General features: G+C 36.2%; 2 protein-coding genes across 11 annotated transcripts in view; one reads left to right on the plus strand and one right to left on the minus strand.

Annotated features, from left to right (window-relative positions):
- The window catches only part of LOC120779437, a 148,909-nt gene extending 130,184 nt beyond the window's left edge, over positions 1-18,725 (minus strand). For 2 of the 10 annotated variants that reach the window (XM_040111681.1, XM_040111675.1), the window contains exon 1: positions 18,421-18,560. The gene's annotated coding sequence lies outside the window, so the exon portion shown is untranslated. The other 8 variants (XR_005705657.1, XR_005705656.1, XR_005705655.1 and 5 more) reach the window with 8 other exon arrangements.
- LOC120779436 (LIM domain-containing protein A) overlaps positions 1-21,681 on the plus strand; it is a 699,457-nt gene that overhangs the window by 380,297 nt on the left and 297,479 nt on the right. The window lies entirely within an intron of this gene.

Below are 21,681 nucleotides of genomic sequence, written 5' to 3' on the forward strand. Positions count from 1 at the left end.
CAAAATTTGAGTTTTCGTTGAAAAATGGTTAAATTTTGGATATTATATCTGTCAGCGCTTTCCATTTATTTTTGATAATACGTTGTTTTGTATATTAGGTGACAATATATATATTATATATACCTATATTATATATATGTATATTATATATATATTATTATATATATACTACTAGCTGACCCGGCGAACTTCGCACCGCCTAATTATTGGAGGCATATTTAGTAAGTCGCAAACACACGACACAATACTTTTTAAATTTTATTGAAATTTGCTGCTTTTAGAGTTTTAGGAATATTAAAGAATTATAGTATAGATGCACAGCAAAGACGCGTTAACATTTCAAGTGACATTTTACCATAGACAATTTTTTTTGAGTGAATACTGACAAATATTTACACTATAACTATCAAACTACATCTGTCGTTTTTTTTTTTGACGATGGCCATGGTTAGGAAAAGAAGAAGAACTACATCTGTCATCGAGAAAATAAAGAATTCAAACAACTATAATATAGTTGTAGTGAAGCTATATATCCCTCAACTCCTTAAAATGCATTGTCCGTTTTGTAAAAAGTGGATGGAACGGCAGAAAAAAAAATAATAACTGTCCAGATTGTAATAAATTATTATTAAGATGCGACGAATGCTACAACATAATCGCTGTTATCTTCAGATTTTGTACCAAGTGTGGTAAGAATGTAGAACGAATAATACGCGTGAACAGGGCATAAGTACAAAAAAAATATATTAAAGCAAAAGCTGCTATCTAAACCAAAACACGTTTCTACAATGCCATCTTCATCATCTGAGGAGACATTCTGTGAATTAAATTTATCGGCCGAAGACATACAAGACATTCAAGTTATTGAAGACAGCCAAAAGCCCAACATCAAGAATGTTCTGGTAGATATTGATGTTATTGAAGACAGCAAGCAGCTCAACATTGATAATGTTCTGATCGATTCAGATTTGTCCGAGTCGCCAAGTACTTCCACCATATTATCATGTCCTGGCGAGCCAAGTGGTTCCCAAGTAGACGGAGCAAAGTTGACGGAAATAAAGAGTTACTAATACACGTTGACATTAAGGATTCAAATGCACATATTATATATGTACATATTAAGTCATTTATTTATATTTATACACTTCATATACAAAAATTTAAAATTTTCTTGGATGTGCTCGTTTCTGGACTGTGAACATGATAAACAAATCTTTGCTTAAATTAAATACAACAGAGTTATGATCATATACAGTTAATTAATACAGTGCTTTCTGGTAGACAATATTTTGAGTTTTTTTTGCGGTGCGTAAATAAATAAGGGTGTTGGTTTTCCGACACGCGAACACGCAACGTATAATTGTCCATGTGCGAAACAGGAAAACTCTAAGTTTATTCCGCAAACTTGCAACGATTGGCCTTGCGATTTATTTATGGTCATCGCAAACGCCAGACGCACGGGAAATTGCAACCTCTTAAAATCAAATGGCAAATCCGTTGGAATCATAGGTATTCGTGGGATTAAGACATCCTCTCCTTTGTATTTTCCTTTGATTATTTTAGCTTCGATGATGTTATTCATGAGTTTCTTCACAACCAATCTCGTTTCATTGCAAAGTCGAGGTTGATTAATATTACGCAGCATGATGACAAATGACCCTACTTTTAATTTCAAATTATATGGTGGTAGTCCAGGTTAGGTAGGTTTGTGGCCGTGTCAACTGATTTGTACGTAAACAACTCTCCTGGAAGGAAATTCTGAATGGTAGCATTGAGATCATCGACATCTTTGTTTTTTGCTGCCAATATTGCTCGTTCACTTAGCCAATCGTAGTTATTATATTTTTGTTTAATGTCCGGAAAAACACACTGAATAAGATCCTTTTTCGATTCTGTGAAGTGACAGAAATCTGTGGGAAAAGTCATTAATCCGGTCGAGCTGTCAACTGCGACGTTACCATTGCCAATATCCAGCAACTGCTTCGAAAACACAGTCGCAGTTTGATCTTGTTGCAAAAACACTCGCATGTTAGTAGTTAATTGTGGTGTCTTTACGTGCCGCCACAAATTTGATGATTTTAGACATGCGTTTATTTCGTCCGCAACAGTCGATCGAGGAATTACTGGAAGAGTCTGACGAAAATCACCTGACAACAGTATCATAGCTTCACCAAAAATGTTTTGGTTATCACGTAAATCTTTTAACGTCCTATCTAGTGCCTCCAGCGACCTCTTGTGGGACATTGCGCATACTTGGAGAGTCTTCGCCATAGCGCTATTTTTGGCAATGGTGCAAACTGGTGTTTCGTTGATATGCATGTTTAATGGTAATTTTAAGGCTGAATGTGCAGTTCGTCCGCCTTCTAATAAAGTTGCTGCTATTCCAGATGAAGCCAACGCTAGGGCTACCTCATTTTGCGATCGGATCTTTGCTAATAGCAATGAAATTAGGAACGTTTTTCCAGTACCCCCAGGAGAATCAAGAAAGTAAATCCCCCCAGACCCACTGTTTACAGCTTGTGTTAAACGATCGTACGCAATCCTTTGTTCTTCGTTCAATTGAGGAACAGTTGTGCGAACTGCTTCGGTCATAGCTTGAGTATCGTACTGGAGTTCTCTTTGCAACTCATGGTTTAATGCATCTTGCATAGCACGATTGGGTGCTGTCAGGCCCAAACACGACAATACTTTACTTTGTTTCAGCAAGCAAGTTTCTCGGGTACCGTTTGGAGCACTTGCCGTCGATCATACAGGGTGAGCTGTTGTTGAAAACTCCGCAAGGTCCATGTATCATGTGTTTAGTTACTATCGTATGCAATTTTGGCTCAACCGTTTCATCAGGAATTTCGGCTGAAATAATGGAATCAATTTCTTCGGGCCTTATTTTGTCAACCAACCAGACTAATATAAGAGCATGTGGCAAACCACGCTTTTGCCACTCAACAGAGTACATCCAACAACGTACTTGGCCATACACACGATGCTTTGTAATGAAATTCATTAAAGATTTTAATTTTTGCTTGTAAACTCTGCCTGTGATGTCATGCCTATCAAGTGGTGTTTGGTTGTATAGCAGTTCTTTTCTTTAATTCAATCCATTGTGGGTTACAGGTGAATGTAATAAATAGGTCTGGACGGCCATACTGTCGAACATAAGACATCGCATCTTGAGCGTACTCGTGCATGTGGCGCGGGCTTCCGATGTAAGTGGCCGGTAAAATTGTCATTCTTCCTACATTATTTACATTGCCGTCAGTATTGATTGCATCGCGAAGATGAATGTACTCTTCAGATCGAAGCTGCTGTTGGTTAAGACGGATGTATGTCAATCTTTCAGTCTCAATTTTGACGTACATGTCCACTGCATACTGATAAAAGAGCCGTTGACACATCAAAATGTGATTTACTTCACCTTCACGGATTATGAGTATGTATGCATAATAATTCATGGCACTGACTTTTTTGTGTGTATCAGCACCTGGAAATACATATGATAAAAAAATGCATTTATATATTGAAGATATGTATAAAATATTTTATTTTGTATAATCTAATTACCTGTTGTTGGATTAACCATTTTGATATTAAAATGGTACCCATCTTCTCCCTGCCAGAAAATTAATGGGTATTGTAAAGCATCATAAGCTCTATTCGTTTCATATACACGTTTCAATTCATTGTTCCGGCGATGAAGTACAATATCTCTTGATTGCAAATTCTCTCCAACAACGACAATAGCCACTTCATCTATTTTCGGTGAATTAAGCCTCCTTGCATGCTCTCCAGCAGGTGTTTTGTCGGCTCTTATTACAATATTATGGCTATCTGATTGCATCCGATCCAGTGCCATTTTGAATATCTTCACTAATTCATTATTCTCGTGAAGAAATATTTGCAGTTGTTGGACAATGATTCGCTTGACGGTTGGATTATGACCACAACGTGTATCAACTTCCACATCTTGATTGCCCATAAAATAAATTTGCAACAATTTATGATCTGCATCTGGCACTGGCAGCATTGCCCCCAGTGGGTGATGAATTTGTCCTTGTATCTGTAATTGTTTAAGAACTGGTTAAATTAATTGTGATACAAATAAAAATTAGAATTTCACTAAAACAATTATGGTATACTACCTTGAAAGTAGGCATGAACCCGTCTTGTACTATATGCGTTGCACCAAACGATGTCATTTGGAAGCAATTATTATATTTTTGGATGTTAGCCAAGAAGTGTTTAGACTCACTTACCATCCCATTAACTAATGAGTGTAACGGTTCAGGTGGTGGAACCAATTGAGGCAATTGTACATTGCCACCAGCACAACATAATCCTGCAGGTTCACTACTGTACTTTAATGCTTTACAATGTTGACAAATGATTGACATTTCTCCAATCGTCACAGATTTGTCGGCACTATAATCAAATTCCGGATCGTAGGAAAATGCTCCTCGTTCGAGGTTTACAGGAGCATTGCGTCTGCGGAATCGATTAAATTCGTTATCCCGTGCTCGCTGCTGTTGTGATCGATGTGCACGAACTCGTTTCATTCTCCCCCTATCCACTTGATAGTTATTTACTCTTGAACGCAATTCTCCCATACTTGTACGACTGTTATCATTATCAGCATCTCGCTGGTCATTAGTGCGGTTGGAGCGTAAAGTAGCTCGTTGCACATTTACACGACTTCGACGACCTATGTCAGGTCGTTTTCTTTTCCTCGACATTGTAAGCAGCGAGAAGAAAATCACTTTTAGCAGTATTTCAATATTTCTCCAATTAAATGTTTCTTTTTTTTAACATGAGATGTCAAAACCAAGGATGTTAAAGTAGGAGCGCAGCAAAAAGCCTCCAACTTTATGGACAAAACAATGTAACGTTCGGATACACGTGCTTTTTACATGAGATGACAAAACAATGGAACGTTCGGATACACTTATAACTTACTTATTACTTTCTTATTTCTCCAATCAAATGTTTCTTTTTTTTAACATGAGATGACAAAACCAAGGATGTTAAAGTAGGAGCTCAACAAAAAGTCTCTAAATTTATGGACAAAACAATGTAACGTTCGGATACACGTGCTTTTTACATGAGATGACGAAACAATGAAACGTTCGGATACACTTATTACAGGGCATCTCGACAGGATAGAATTTATAGAATACTAACTGTTATTGCCTTTGCCAAATCTGTATGTGGGCATTTGCTATCATGATATAATCATTTGCGCAAAAGCGTAGGGTAGGTAGGTTCGAGATGATGTAGCGTATGCTTTGAGCTCTTTAAAAATTTATTTTATCATTTGCGAAATGCCGTCGGGTAGGTAGCTGATGTAGGGCACGTTTTGAGATCTTGAACTCCTTAAATCTTTTGTGTGGAACATAAAAAAAGGATAAATATCCTTTTGTTTACAAATGTATTTTTGGAAAAAATAAGATAATAACAAAGGATAAAGATCCTTTTTTTACAAATGTATTTCTGGGAAAAATAAGAATTTATATTTTTGGACTACTATATAATAATTGTGGCATAACTTTTATATACCAATTAAAATAATAAATTTAAAATGAGAAATGATATTCTGATTTATGCTTGTATAAGTTTATTAAATTTAAGACTTCCCAACCCAATTTGCATAATATTTCTATAAATTAACAATATTATACTAAATATTAAATGTTATTTTGAAAATGTACTTTTTTTTATAATATAACACAACCGTCTTAACTCGCTCTTCTAATTTTCATATTACCGAAATTAAAATGTCGTCGGCATATGTGGAAATGGAATATGTTGCCTCTTCGAAATTTTCATATAAATGAAAACTGCGCTGTTAAACTGCTGAAGAGACAGCTTCTAGCTTACCATATATGGCAAACTACGTAGTATTCGATATCTAGTAAGCAATGAGCAATGTGGAGTCTGCACTCTCTGCCTGCCCCGTTATTATAATAAAAGTATTTTTGAGAGTTGGTAACACTGTAAGGTTGGCACCATCAAACATGTCAACACATTAATTATATTTATATATTTTGAAATTTGAAATTGAAATTTAAATACACGATGTTATGAGCAAAGTTGATATTATGTTGTCGATTCAAAAGTCTTGTTTTTAATGCGTTCTTCAATTCGAGTGGAACTGAGAGTACAAATACCGTCAAATGTTTGACAGCAAGTAAGTGGTCAACTTTTATATGGGAAAATGGAATTGTCGTTTTACTCTATCTTACTCGTAATTTTTCCTTATTTGCTCACCGTTTAGACCTACCCTGGACTACGACAAACATTTTAAAACCAAAGTCAGCTCAATCGGCCCAGCCGTTCTCGAGTTTTAATCAGACTAACGAACAACAATTCATTTTTATTTATATAGATAGATATAGATAGATTATTATATATATATTATTATATAATATTATTACTACTATCTGGCAACATGGCGTCGAGTAAACACGTGTGTATAACTTGCTCCAAGATTATAAGGGGAAACTCAGGAAATATTAGCTGCAATAAATTGGTTCCACAAGTGCAGCGACTTGAGTGACGATGGTTTCAAGAAAATTGCTGCTGCGTTTCGGAAAACAGGTCGTATTGACTGGCGATGCTCTGGTTGCCACTCAGAGGTTAGTATTATTGAGGCCGTAAATGACAGTGATGAGGACGACAATGATCTGCCGTTATCAACAAGCAAATCGGAGTTGGAGAAAATGTTTGAGAAATATTTAGCACCGTTCAAGAAAACAATTGAAAATATTCAGACCAGCGTTGCAGGGATTCGGCTGGACTTGAACAAGTTGGCAGAGAACAACAGAGCAATCTCGCTGCATTATAAGCAATTGGAAAAGAGGGTCGGCGCTGTTAAGAATAAATTAACATCGTTCGATGCACTTAATGTGGATCCCAACATTATAATATCGGAAATAAATGATCGCAATAAGCGAGGAAGAGAGGTTATTGCTTTGAACGTCCCGGAGTCTGAGAAGCCGGTAGGCTATGATCGACGTCTGGATGATTTGGAGAAGGTTGTCGCATTATTACCACAAGAGATGTCAGAGGTTGGTCCGAAACTCGGTCTCCATAGACTCGGTCGTCCTGTGGTAGGTAAGATTCGTCCGCAATTACTAACTACAGAGTCCGTAGCAGATGCTAGGAGTCTATTGCGTATCAAAACAGCTGGTGTGTCTGGCATCTCATTTAAGGCGAACCTAACTCGAGCTCAGCAAGAGCATCTCAAGAATCTACGTACGGAGCTTGATAATCTAACTAAGGGCGGAGATAACAGCAAGACAATTAGATACATTAATGGGGTGCCGAGGATAGTCGATAAGCAGACTTTTCGTGCGCCAAAAGAAAAGCCTAAAGATTCGTAAGTTACATATATACTATCAAAATACTCGAGGATTAAGAACAAAATTAAAAGAGTTCTTAATCTCATTAGCAGGGCATCAATGTGACTTGATTTGTGTTAGCGAGTCATGTGTTCATGAATCAATTTCAGATAGTGAAGTGGTAGATGATACGTATTTAAAATTTAGGAAAGATAGACACAACCAAACAAGCAATTACACGAGAGGTGGAGGTGTTTTCATTGCGGTGAAGCGTAGTATTAATGCTGAGCTACTGCCAACTAACTGTAGTAGTGTCGAGCAAATTTTCATTAAAGTAAAATGTACTGAGGGCGATCTATTAGTTGGATGTGTGTATCTTCCGCCACTGTCGTCGATGGATAAGTATGCGAGTCATATGTCAACTATTTCGTATTTGAAGGAAAAATATCCCAACTGTGCATTGATTATCGTTGGCGACTACAATCTCCCCAGTAGCTGTTCTCAAGATGAATGTGCAAATATGGTATACATTGAGATGAGTGTGGCTGTCAACAGTATAATCTAATTCGTAATGTAAATGATCGTACGCTTGACTTATGCTTTAGCAGCGTTGAAGTATGTGTGGACAGTACCTAGGCTTTTATTGATGAAGATAAGCACCACCCGGCTATAAGTATACGTGCTGAGATTAAGGCCAACCTAAAAATGAACATGGCACCGACTTATGCATTCAAGAAGGCGGACTACGTGGGATTGAATTACTTCTTTTTGAGGAGTAACTGGATTGAACTGTATAAGTTAGTATCACCGGATGAAAAGGTAAACTGGCTATACGAGGGATTAACGATGGAATTGTGCAATTTGTTCCTGTCCATATTAACAGGAAAAGCAATTATCCATGCTTGTTTTCTAGGGAGCTGATAGGGAAAATACAGCAGAAAAAGGATGCGCATGCAACATACAAGAGATTAAAAACCAGTTACGCCTACAATGTTTTTCGCCGGTTGTGGTCGGAATGCAAAAGAATCGGCAAAGGGTGTTACAGCGCATACACGTCCAGGATGGAGGAGCTTGTATGGGTGGATTCGAGTCAGTTTTGGAAATTCGTCAAAAGCAGGAGACGGAACAATATGGATATTCCATCCTCCGTGTCGTGGAAAGATAGCGTAGCTACGACGGGTGGGGAAGTGAGCAATCTGTTTGCGTCGTTCTTTGGTAGCATCTATGCGAAGAAAGTTAATGATAATGGGGAACCAATGCCCACAGCTCAAGCTGTGGAAACATCGACTAGCTACGATGTGAAATTATCGGAACTCACCATCCGCTTCGCTGAAGTGTACGAGCAATTGTGCAAACTAGATATAAAGAAGGGAGCCGGACCAGATGGCATACCGAAAATATTACTGAAGAGCTGTGCAGTCGGACTTGCCGAACCAATAACCCACATCTTTAGTAAATCACTGGAGATGGGTATTTTTCCGTCGGCATGGAAACGCTCGTATATTTGTCCAATTCACAAGGCAGGGTCGAGATCTGAGGTGACCAACTACAGGCCAATATGCATACAGCCGGATATGGCAAAGCTGTTTGAGAAACTTGTTTTGCAGCAGGTGAATTTCGCCTTCAAGAATACGATCTCGAGGCTAAAGACTTTACCTGTATGCCGATTACGTACTGAGAGCGTTGGACAAGGGTGAAACAGTTCACACTATCTACACGGACTTCAGCAAAGCCTTCGACATGTTGGATCATGAGCTCTTAATGGAGAAGATGGATCGCTACGGAGTGGCGGGAAATGTATTGAGTTGGTTTAACTCGTACTTGACTGGGAGATTCCTGCAGGTGCGAGTCAATGGCTATGTGTCGTCCGAGTTTAAAATGTCGTCCGGAGTCCCACAGGGTTCCCATCTGGGGCCAGTGTTGTTTTGCATATTTATCAACGACAGTGGGGACAAAATATCGTCGGAATTTTTACTATATGCTGATGACCTCAAGAATTTCAGGAAGGTAAGCACTGATGATGATATTAATGCATTACAGCAAGACCTTGATAGACTTGAGGAGTGGTGCGACGAAAATAAATAGAGTTTAAATTTAAAAAAGTGCGTGGTGATGTTTTTGTCACGGTCCTTGAGTCGTCGTCCAGCTGTTTACCGTATCGCTGATCATCAGCTAGAAGAAGTCACAGTAGTAAAAGATCTTGGTGTCATGATTGACAATGCACTAAATTTCGCCGGGCACATTGACAAAATTACATCACAGGCATACAGGACACTTGGGTTCATATTTAGATGTGGGGATGACTTCAGGAATACTGATACGTTCGTAAGGCTGTACTCGACCTTGGTGCGTTCAATGTTGGAGTATTGTTCATTGGTTTGGTCTCCTCATACCGACTGTCTCATTGACAAAGTGGAGAGAGTGCAGAAGAAACTCTGTAAATATGTAGCGTATTTCCTGGGACGTAAAGGATGGGTCGGAGGAGGTTCGTGGTCAATTTGGGATTTGTGACCTGATTAGTCGGAGACAATATCAGATCTCTTGTTTGCTTTTAAATCACTAAATGGATTAATCGACTCTCCGGAAATTTTGGAACAATTCGGCCTTGTAGGCTGTATGCCTGGGTTGAGGTCGCACAGACTGTTAAAAACAGTCAACTCTTCGAAAAACTACATGCGGGGTGGAGCAAGAGCAGGGTTGTAAACTTAGTCAATAGATATTATCAAGACATTAATATGTTTGGTTGTACGTATGCGAGTTACGTCTCAAGGGTTAAGGGGTTACTAATGAATCATTAATGTGTAATTTGGGATCAAACCTAGTCAAAATGCACTCTCTTGATGTTAATACGTTAGTATGCGTGGTTGTACTCGTGAGAGTTTGGTTACATGAGCTTAAAATTTAGTAGAATCTTAGTAATGATACACCAAGACATTGATTTGTGCAATGTTCACAATTAAGTCTCGTTTAAATATATAATATTAAACACATATGCCTTCTTCCTTCCTTTTTGTTATACTTATTTGTATATAGTCGATTGGCGTGAGTAATAATAAATAAATAAATAAATGAATATTACTTATTTGTTTATTAAATTAAATAAAGAACATATCCATATAAATGGATAGAAGAATTTTGGGAAACAAGAAATTTCAGCGAATTTCCTTATTATCACAAAGTACCGTTGGAAAGAGGAAGTCCTCCTGATTAAAAAATATATATAGGTACCGCAAACGCTTAGTTTACGAGATATTCGACCTTAAAGTTCAAAAATTCCCAAAATTCGAACATTTCAACAAGCTATTTTACCACATTAAACACGCTTTACTCACACATTTTTCACTTCAAATTAGTTAAATTAAACAATAAACTTTTAAATAAATCCACATTTAACAGCTCTTTTACCGAAGAAATCTTTATTTTAAAAATTACATCTTACACTCGTAGTGAACATCATGTGTGTGCTAAAAATTACGACGAAATGGAGCGCTGCCATGTGATAAAAAGGAAATTCGCTGAAATTCCTTTTTTCCTAAAAAATCCTCTATCCATTCATATGGATATGTTCTTTATTCAATTTAATAAAGAAATAAGTAATATATATAGTAATATTATATAATAATACTATACATATTGTCACCTAATATACAAAACGACGTATTATCAAAAATAAATGGAAAGCGCTGACAGATATAATAACCAAAATTTAACGAGTTTATAATGAAAACTCAAATTTTGTTTCAATATCAGTGCAAGATGACCAAAAAATATAACCACTTTATAACGAAACTCAATATATATTTTTTTTATTTTAACGCAGAAAGGAGTTCTACGCGAAAGTACTTCAGTCACATAAATCACATATTACACATATACATATGTAGAAAGTATTTTTTATAGTTAATATAAAAAAAGAATTACCCGAAAAAACAAACAAAGAAAAATTGTTAAAAATCCTACATGTTTATGTTGTGTGTATGTTAAGAACGCTCCGTTAAAAAAACTAAAAAAAATAAAAATTAGTGAAAAATGTATTAAATCATAAGTCAAAAACAATAAGTAAACTCATAAGTATAAATTATTTACTTCTGCCCTTGTTGCACAACAATAATAACATACTCACGTCTGTTTAACATTTAATGCGAATACATTAATACTCAACATGCCACCTAAGAAGCAAGTTGATACTAGCGCTTGCGGTAGCTGTTCGGAACCAGTACGAAAAAATGCAAAAGGTCTAAGATGTGCATTATGTCAGAAATGGTACCACGTTGAATGTCTGAAACTGAGCAATGTAGAATTAAATGTCATTGCTACTAATATCAAAAAACATGATGTACAGTGGAGATGCACCGTATGCAGGGAATTTGAGGTTAGTGTTAGAGACATCGATATTGCATCTGACAAGAAGCCCGTTGTTAGCGGAGATGACAGAATTGATAAATTCGAAACAATTCTCAAGAAGCAATTCGAACAATATTCCCAAACATTCAATAACAAATTTGATAATTTTAAACAAACCATCGGGGAGAGTATCGCTGAACTTAAGAAGGAAGTAAACAAGCTTTCCAAGCAGAGCGTAGCCATTGAAAAAGCTATTCTAACTTGAGTGACAGGATCTCCTCCGTAGAAAACAAGCTCAACTCCTACAGGAATGCATCATCTCCGGAAGACATCATAAGGGAAATGAACGATCGAAAAAGGCGAGAGAGTTATGGCATTGCCGTTGGCATCTCCGAATCTACTAATGCTGCTGGTATTGACAGACTGGAAGCGGACAAAATTTCGCTCTCGGCAGTCTTTCCCCCCGAAATCTCTGCCAAGATACCTCAATTCAAGATTCGAAGACTAGGTCGTCCGGCAACCGGCCGTACACGTCCCCTGCTCATCGAGACTCGTTCAGCGACCGATGCTAGGGAGATTTTCAAGCTTAACCAACGTGATGGAATGACAGTTACTTTCAAATCTGATCAGACTCCAGCACAGCAGTCTCTTCTCAGTGAGCTACGATCCGAACTCGATACTCGATCAAATACATTCGTGGAGTACCGCAGATAGTGAACAAGAATTTTCGTTCGATCAGTAAGAAAAAGATACCTGAAGACCCTTCAGATTTATTACCAAAACACCAGAGGCCTTCGGACAAAGCTGTCTAAGTTTATGACAGTATCAGCGGCTAGTGGTTATGATCTACTCTGTATCACTGAGTCGTGGTTAAACTCGACAATTAATGATGGCGAGGTGGCTGATAGCACTTATACCATTTTTAGAAGAGATAGAGATCCTATATGCACTGGGCTCGATCGTGGTGGTGGCGTCTTCATCGCCGTCAAACGTCATATCCATGCTGATTTAATTACCACAGATGAAAGAGATTTGGAATTGGTATTCGTAAAAATCAAAGGTACTGTACTTGACATTATTGTTGGATGTGTATACATGCCGCCTCTTACAACACTAGAAACTTATCGTAAACTACTTACAACTCTAAACTATCAGGGGTGTTGTGGAATCTGATAGTTGTCGGAATCAGAATTGAAACCGATCAAAAAAGCAGTAGGTGTCATGAATTCAGACATTATAGGTATGATATTCGAAACAGAATTTGTATCGGTTTTGGGTGTCACGGAAAACAATTTTATCGGTTTTGCTGTCAGAAACAAAGCAAGAAGATATTCGCACACAGATTTGAAATGTAAGTTTCTTAAATTCATGTTATTTTATTTTTTACGAATTAATTTATTTTTATTTCTATAGAAGAAAACATAAGAGTAAAACACGAAATGTCTTAATTATTGAGTTTTGAAAAAAAAAAAATGCGGATATTTAAGAAGGAGCCAGCTTTAGAGGCTTAAAAAATCTATTTTTTTTGGGAGGGAAAGAAATAACTGATTAAAACGAAATTTCTAGGGTTTATAGTTATATATTTAAACATCATCCGAAAATTGTTTGGATACGAATTCTTTGATATTCTGCCTTAGGGAAGCAATTGTCCAATGCATCTCGCATGTGCATTTGTCGGACGGCGGGCAGTATGGAGGTCGCAATTTCTATCGGAAACAAAAAATTCAAAAGAGATTCATATTTGTTAATAACTTTGTTCAAGTTAAACTACGAAAATTTCAAAACATAAATGTTAAATTCTAAAAAATTTTAAAATTTGAAGAAACAAGTGGTTTTTGACCAAAAAAATTGTACGTATGTATGTATGTTCAAACTTAACTTTTCTTAGCTTTTTTTTGTTTAAATATAAGATAATTTAATGCCAAGGTAATAAACTTTGCCCCAATTCCATACGTTTAGTTTTAAGAAAAATCGTAAAAATGAAAACCGAGAAATCGTTCGTCAATTTTCGCTTTCTGCCCAAGCTCAAATATGTATATACTTATGTACATATCTACCAGTGCTCGGTCACTATTTCCCTTCTAGCTTCGACAATATTTCAAATTCCCATATATAACATTGGGGGTATATTCTTATATAATTTTTAAAGAGGTTTAAGCAAAAAAAAAATCCTCCCTTAAAGAAGATTTACAAAACGTATTAAACGTAACTTAACACCCAAATGCGTCTTTTTTAATTCGATAAGTGTTATCTCTTAAAATCTTCCTTTAATTCAGAACTTATTAAAAACTTTATTTAATAAGATTGCTTATGTATTAATTTGCAAGTTTTGTCACATTAGTAAACAGCTGGTTCGAATATTGGTTATGCGTATGTTCGAAAAGACGAAAATCCAATCAGATTCTGTGACACCATTGAAAATAAGAATTGGTTTGCAATTCTGACAGCTAAGCAGTTCTGTCTTGGATTCCACAACACCCCTGTATATCAATGTGAAATACAATAACGCAAAGCTAATAATCGTAGGAGACTTCAACTTGTCAAGCAGCACCCCCAGAGCAGATTGAGAAAAATTGGTATACGATGGACTTGCTTTACGCCCTGGACACTATTGAAAGTAAAGTCAATTGATTATACAATACTCTTGAAGTAGGAATATCACAATATGTACCTGTTCACAAAAAATCAATCACTACCTATCCTTGCTGGTTCTCCTATGAACACATAAACAAGATTAAACTCAAAAAATCAGCACACACTCAATACAAGAAAAAGGTAAACCCACACAATTACAACCGTTTTAGTACTCTAAGGAGGGACTGCAAAAGACTCAGTGCGGAATGTTACAGTAATTACGTATACAAAGTTGAGAACATGGTCCAGTCTGACACCAACGCTTTTTGGAAATTTATAAAAGATAAAAAACAAACTAACATTGATATACCATCCTCAATGTCCTGGATGGACCAAATAGCTGACACTGGCCCGGGTATTAGCAATGTTTTTGCCTCATATTTACATTTTCCACACATACTAACGGCGATCAGCTCGTTGATGCTAACTCAAATGGATCGTCAGGCAACGTTCACAGTTTAGAGGTCGAATACAATGATGTTCTCCAGCAGCTACTCAAATTAAATCCAAATAAAGGTGCTGGACCCGATGGCATACCAAACGTTTTCTTAAAAAACTGCGCCATCGAGCTTTGTGAGCCCCTCACTCATATTTTTAACTACTCTCTTCAAGCAGGTCGTTTCCCTAGTGCCTGGAAACTGTCTTATGTGAGTCCAATACACAAAAGTGGCCTAAGATCTGAAGTAACTAATTACAGGCCCATCTGCGTCCAATCAGCATTAGCCAAGCTCTTCGAAAAGTTGGTTCTGCCTCAACTATCTCTAACATTCAAGGATATCATCACTACAAAACAACATGGATTCGTGGGTGGCAGATCAACCGTGTCAAATCTTTACCTGTATGTCAACTCTGTATATACTCAACGCACTGAATGAATGACAAAAGGTACATTCAATCTACACCGATTTTAGTAAAGCTTTTGACCGAGTCGACCATATGATACTCGTCTCAAAACTCAATAAATATGGCGTCAATGGCACCGCACTGGATTGGCTTAACTCATATTTAACTGATAGGTTCCTACAAGTCAGGGTTGACGGACATCTAACTAGAGAATATGAGCTCACATCTGGAGTTTCTCAGGGATCGCATTTAGGACCACTACTCTTTAATATTTTTATCAATGACATTGTAAACAATATACAGTCTGAATGTCTGCTATGATTTGAAAATCTTCAGAATTATTTCTAATGATTCCGATGTCACACAACTACAACAAGATATCGACTGCCTAACAACCTGCTGCCTTAAAAATAATCTCGATCTCAACGCGAAAAAGTGCGCTGTCGTATCCTTCTCACGCTCTCATAACAACATTGTCACCAACTACAAACTCAACAACGAGTATCTACAGGAATTAACCGAAATCAAGGATCTAGGAATTATTATAGACACCAAACTCACATTTTCAAGGCATATTGACAAAATAACTGTGCAATCTTTTAAAGTGCTTGGACTCATCATCAGAACAGGAAGGGATTCCAACAACCCGAATTCTCTGGTCACTCTATACCGTTCACTTGTACTGCCAATACTAGAGTATGGCTGTGTAATCTGGTCAGCATATACTGATACACTCATCAACAAAGTTGAGAGAATACAAAACAAATTCTGCAAGACATTGTTGTTCCATCAATCGTTAAGGATGCAGGGACTCTCCACCGAGGACATCCGCTCCCGTTTCAGACTCAACAGCTTAACCTCGCGTCGGAAGGTTTCTGATGCGGCATTTTTCTACAAAATTGTCAACAGTCTGATTGATTCCTCAGAAGCACTCAGCAGTTTTGAGCTTGCTCCTACTAGCCTCTCGCTCAGGCATAACAGACTGTTTAAAACAACGAAGGCTCAACGAAACTACGTATACCACGGACCAAATAATGGGATTGCTAATCTCGTAAATTCATTACACGCAGACATTGATCTTTATGGAGGGACATATCAAGCTTTCATCTCGCAAACCAAAAATTTACTGGTTATCTACCACAAACACTTTACTTATGTACATTCAACCGATTGTGTATATATTGGGTCTTGCGGTATTTTTATTGATTTTTTTTTTTTTATTGAAATTGAAATGAATTTTTGATGACTCATGCCCAGCTCTTGACCGATGCTACGGCTGCTACTATGCCGGTCTTATGACTTTCTTTCGACCAATTCAGCGATTTTATCGCATTTTTCGACGACAGGCGTTCCGGAGCGTGGCGCATCTTCGACCACCTCTACACCAGAACGAAAACGTTGAAACCATCGTTTTGCGGTGGAAATGGAAACTGTATCTGGTCCAAAAACTGCACAAATTTTATTGGCGGCTTGAGATGCATTTTTGTCTTTATCGTAGTAGTACTGTAAAATATGCCGTATTTTCTCTTTATTTTGCTCCATGTTTGCGACGCTATAACTCACGAACGACTTAAAAGAAACGAAAAACACGTGTTAGCGCGTGAAATGAGCTTTCCAAAAAGGTATAGCATGCCACGATGCGACGAATAAAACTAAAACTACGCGCTTTTAGCGCCAACTAGAGAAAATACCGCAAGACTTTTTTGACAACCTATTATAACACTTTCCACATTCTTATCTCTATATCATTTTGTATATTTTTACTAACTATTCGATGTATAAAGCCGATTGGGGTATGGTGTATTAAATATATAAATAAATGTTTACTGTTTATGTTGTGGCAAGGCTCGTTTTCCTCATAATTGTAAGCAATCTCACCTTTTCAAAGATGAGTGTGCTACGCGATTTTTAAATTAATAAATTTAGGTAAAATATAGAAAAATAAAAATGAACTTATTTCAATGTTTAGAGTGTATATTTTTTTATCCAAAGTAAAAAATGTGAAAAAATTTTGTGAAACATAGAGAAATAACATGTTTTCTTAGTGCAAATTTTTGAACTTTTAATCGTGAATATTTAAAAAAATATTAGTAATTTTTACATTATTTTTGGATATTTCCTCTCTGGAGAAGCTCCCCTATCCGCACATACCAAATTTATACGGAAGTTCGGTTTTTTACCCCTCCGCTAAAGTAATCGGAATCGTGCACAGCGCTCCATTTCGTCGTAATTTTTAGCACACACATGATGTTCACTACGAGTGTAAAATGTAATTTTTAAAATCAAGATTTTTTACGGTAAAAAAACTGTTAAAAGTGTAAAATGTGGATTTATTTATAAGTTTATAATTTAATTAAACTAATTTGAAGTGAAAAATGTGAGTGAAGTGTGTTTAATGTGCCAAATAGCTTGTTGAAATGTTCCAATTTTGGGAATTTTTGAACTTTAAGGTCGAATATCTCGTAAACTAAGCATTTGCGGTACCTATAACCCTTTTTATTTTTCAAGCCAAAGAAATCGGAACTGTGCCTATAATCCTATATATTTATTGGGTCGGCTTTAGTATACCATCCCACGATTTCAGGGTTTTAAGCAAACATCTAAAATATTAATAAAAAATAAATATGTAGAAATATTGTAGTGAATTGTAAGTGTATAAAAGTGCATAATACGGAAGAAAAACTAACCATAAGTCGAGAAATTGCAAAATCAAATTTACAAAATTTTCAACTTTAAATGCAAATATCTCGAAAACTATAAGTTTGCGGCGGCAATAATTACATCTATTCTTAATCTGGAGCATCAGCACTATCCAACCATACCACTTTTAACCCTGAAATCGTGGGATGGTATACTAAAGTTTCCCCTGTTAGAATGCAACCTTTTTGTTATTGTGTGAACAAAAATAATTGAACACAAGTTAAATGCTGAATAAAAGTTATTTTTGCATTATTTAATATAAAATAAATGGTTAGAAACGATTTAGTGAAGTGTTAGTGGATATAAAAGTTAAAAATATACATAACTATAAAATTTATTATAAATGGCAGAAACACACATTTTAATTAGTTGAATTTTTGTACTTTAAAAGCAAATAATTTAAAAACCATAAATTAGCGGCAACTATATGTATGTGTATATTTTCTTGATCTGGAAGACCTCCTCTATCCGTACATACCCATTTTAACCCCGAAATCGGGGGATGCTATTCACAAATTTACCCATAAAAACTATATAAAGCACTAACATATAAATCTATAGTACGTACTAGTTACTTTTCACCGCAAATAACACTTAAAGAAACTATTGGTACTATAGAATGGACAACAATCGAATTGACCAGGTGTTATTTATACAAATAAATATTTAAAAATATCGTATCTCAACAGCGTTTCTAACTTAAATGAGTACTACCTAATTTATTCACTAAAGTAAATGCAGAAACGAAGATTCACTCCACTAATTTATTGTACACAAAAAATTCAAATAACTATAATCTTTTTTCTACTTACCATGCGTTAGCACGATATACGCATAACAGAGGCAAGTTTTATAAGTTGCATCCGGATCCACAGCTATAATTATTACCTTTCAACTAACGCAATTAACAATAGCCAATGCCAACATCCCTGATAGACGGGTACCTGTTAGCAAACGTGAAAGCGACTTATTATTGTTCACTTTTGCATTCGTTAAAATATTTGTTACTTTTGTTCAGAGAACATTTAATGTTCAATGGTTATCTCGCTCTAACCAATGGCAAATGTTCTAACAGAATACACACATTTGTTAGCAAATCTCTTCACGGGTAATCAATTCTTGTGTTAGCGTATAGCTTACCTAGGTGTTATGGATAACAAAAAGTATTTGTTACGCGAATATCTGTTAGTGTTATTATTTTCGTTATCCGTTTGTTACCTATAACATATAAACATGTTAGTAGGAATAAGCAGTAAAAAGATTATTTGTTACCCATTTGTTACTTCTAGCAAATTCAATTCTTTTAATTAAAATTCAGTTTTTTTTATTATTTCGCTTTATTTAATAATAAAATCAAAATAATCAAATATTTACTTAAACTAATAGCGAGCTCCACGTAATGCTCGTCCTCCAAGTCACCGGTGATACGGCTAATAGAATGGTGCGTCTTTGTTATACGCATCCAAATGCTCCAAGTGATTTCTGTAATATTTAAAATTTTAATTACACACACGACATTCAATTCACAATTCTTACCTTTTTCTCCTTGTTAAGCTTTTTCGTTTACTCTATATAAAAGAAATTAATAACATATACATATATACATATGTATAAGAAATGAATTATAAAATATCAAATTATGAAATAACGAACTTACCTCTTTAAAATCCAAAATAAACTGGGCTTTCGTTTTCTTCTTCTTGTAAAACTGGACATTCGTCTCTCCTATTCTAGCAAGTTAATAATACAATAGGGGTATTCGCTTTCTCTTGCAAAACCCTTGCACGGTGCAAGAAATGCACATATTTCCTCTTGCTGCACCGGCACTACAACAAACACACGCAGAAAATTATTTGCAATGGCCGTAAAATATGTCAGACCAAAACCCATGTATATTTGCGTGCAATGTCACGCAAAAATATAATTGCAACCCTGCTTTAGCTACCATTTTACATAAAGAGAATATTACGTCGTCAAATTGTTGGGGAAGGTAAGTTTTAAATAGATTTTATAATTTCTATTTAAATTATAAAGATTTGTTAAAAATGTATGTAGAAGGTGCGCCAATTCACAATAGCCATGCATAATAGTCATTCACAATAAATTGACCGAATCAGCCGTTCATATATCACTAGATTCTGCAATGGGTGCTCTCGTGCCCTTGTATATTTCGGTATAGTATTTTTGCAATCTGCAATCTTGCAAGAGCAAGCAAATACCCCTAATATATTTAGAATGTCAATAATTTTTCTCTATCTTACTTACGTATTCTCACATTCAATTGAAAATTCCAGAAAATTTAACAGTGTTAGTGAACAGCTGAAAATGTTTCAATGTGTTTGTGCAATCTGTTACCTCCGTCTTGCAGGGATATTGTTCTTGTTCTCACATTTATTGCCAATGAGGATAACAAAATTTGTATGTGGCTATTTCTAACCATGACAAAATTGTTTTGGATATGGCGTCAGGTAGAATGTTGCAAGCTTTTGTATTTGGTCGAGAAAAGTTTTTGAGGGGAATGGAAAAAGTAGAAAATCAACTTGGACCAGGTATCTTTGAAATATAAGATTTAAAGGTTCAACACATAAATATTTCAATGAAATAAATAAATATGTGTATTAGAGCGGGTTGATTTACGAGGAGCCCAAAACACTTGCTACATTTTAGAATAGCATACCCCGAACTCGGGGTCCACCTCCTTCTTTAAGAATATATTAATTACATTTTCGTGTTTTCGCTGGAATTTATAATTTTAGTAACTTTTATTATTATAACACTTTCTATAAGTATATATTATTTAATTATAATTCAAATTTTACGGAGAATCAATGACCACTTTTATGATCGATCCAACAATTTGGCATTTTCTCGTTACCTTCTATCACCGTCATTATCCAACAACTAGCGCCACTATATTTCCATATTATTACAACCGTTATGCAACGGTGCTGGACTCTTTCTGTATACCCTGAAAGGCAGAGGTAACAGATTGCGCAAACACATTGGATCATTTCCAGCTCTTTACCAACATAGTAAGTAAGAGACATAAAAGCTATATCAATTACATAGTGTAATATCAAATCGTAAAATAGGAAAGACGAATGAACAATTTTTCAAGAAGGATAAAACTGTAAAAGTGCAATCGCATTTGCCGCTATCTTTTAATTCGCTGAACTATGTCAATGCCGTCGTGTATCTCGTACAGCTCATCGTTCCATCGAAGTCGATATTCGCCGTAGCCAGTGCGCAAAGGACCATAAATCTTTCGCAGATCCTTTCTCTCGAAAACTCGCAACATCGACTCATCAGTTGTTGTCATCGTCCAAGCCTCTGCACCATATAGCAGGACGGGAATTATGAGCGACTTATAGAGTTTGGCTTTTGTTCGTCGAGAGAGGACTTTACTTCTCAATTTCCTACTCAGTTCTAAGTAGCCCCTGTTGGCAAGAGTTATCCTGCTTTGGATTTCCAGCCTGATGTTATTGTAGCTGTTAATGCTTATTGCTAAATATAAGAATCTAACTACAACTTCGAAGTTATGACTGTCAACAGTGACGTGGGAGCCAAGTCGCGAGTGCGACGACTGTTTGTTTGATAACAGGAGTAATTTCGTCTGACCCTCGTTCACTGCCAGACCCATTTGTTTTGCTTCTTTGTCCAGTCTGGAGAAAGCAGGACTAACGGCGCGGGTGTTAAGGCCGATGATATCAATATCATAAACTCATATAAAAGATTCCTTTCACGGGTCTTTTCCAAGATTTGCGTATGGTGAATATCAGGTCAGCTGTTGATTTTCCAGGTCTAAAGCCACACTGATAAAGTCCAATCA

Source organism: Bactrocera tryoni, unplaced genomic scaffold (genome assembly GCF_016617805.1).
Source record: "Bactrocera tryoni isolate S06 unplaced genomic scaffold, CSIRO_BtryS06_freeze2 scaffold_11, whole genome shotgun sequence".
Classification (NCBI taxonomy): Eukaryota; Metazoa; Arthropoda; class Insecta; order Diptera; family Tephritidae; genus Bactrocera; species Bactrocera tryoni.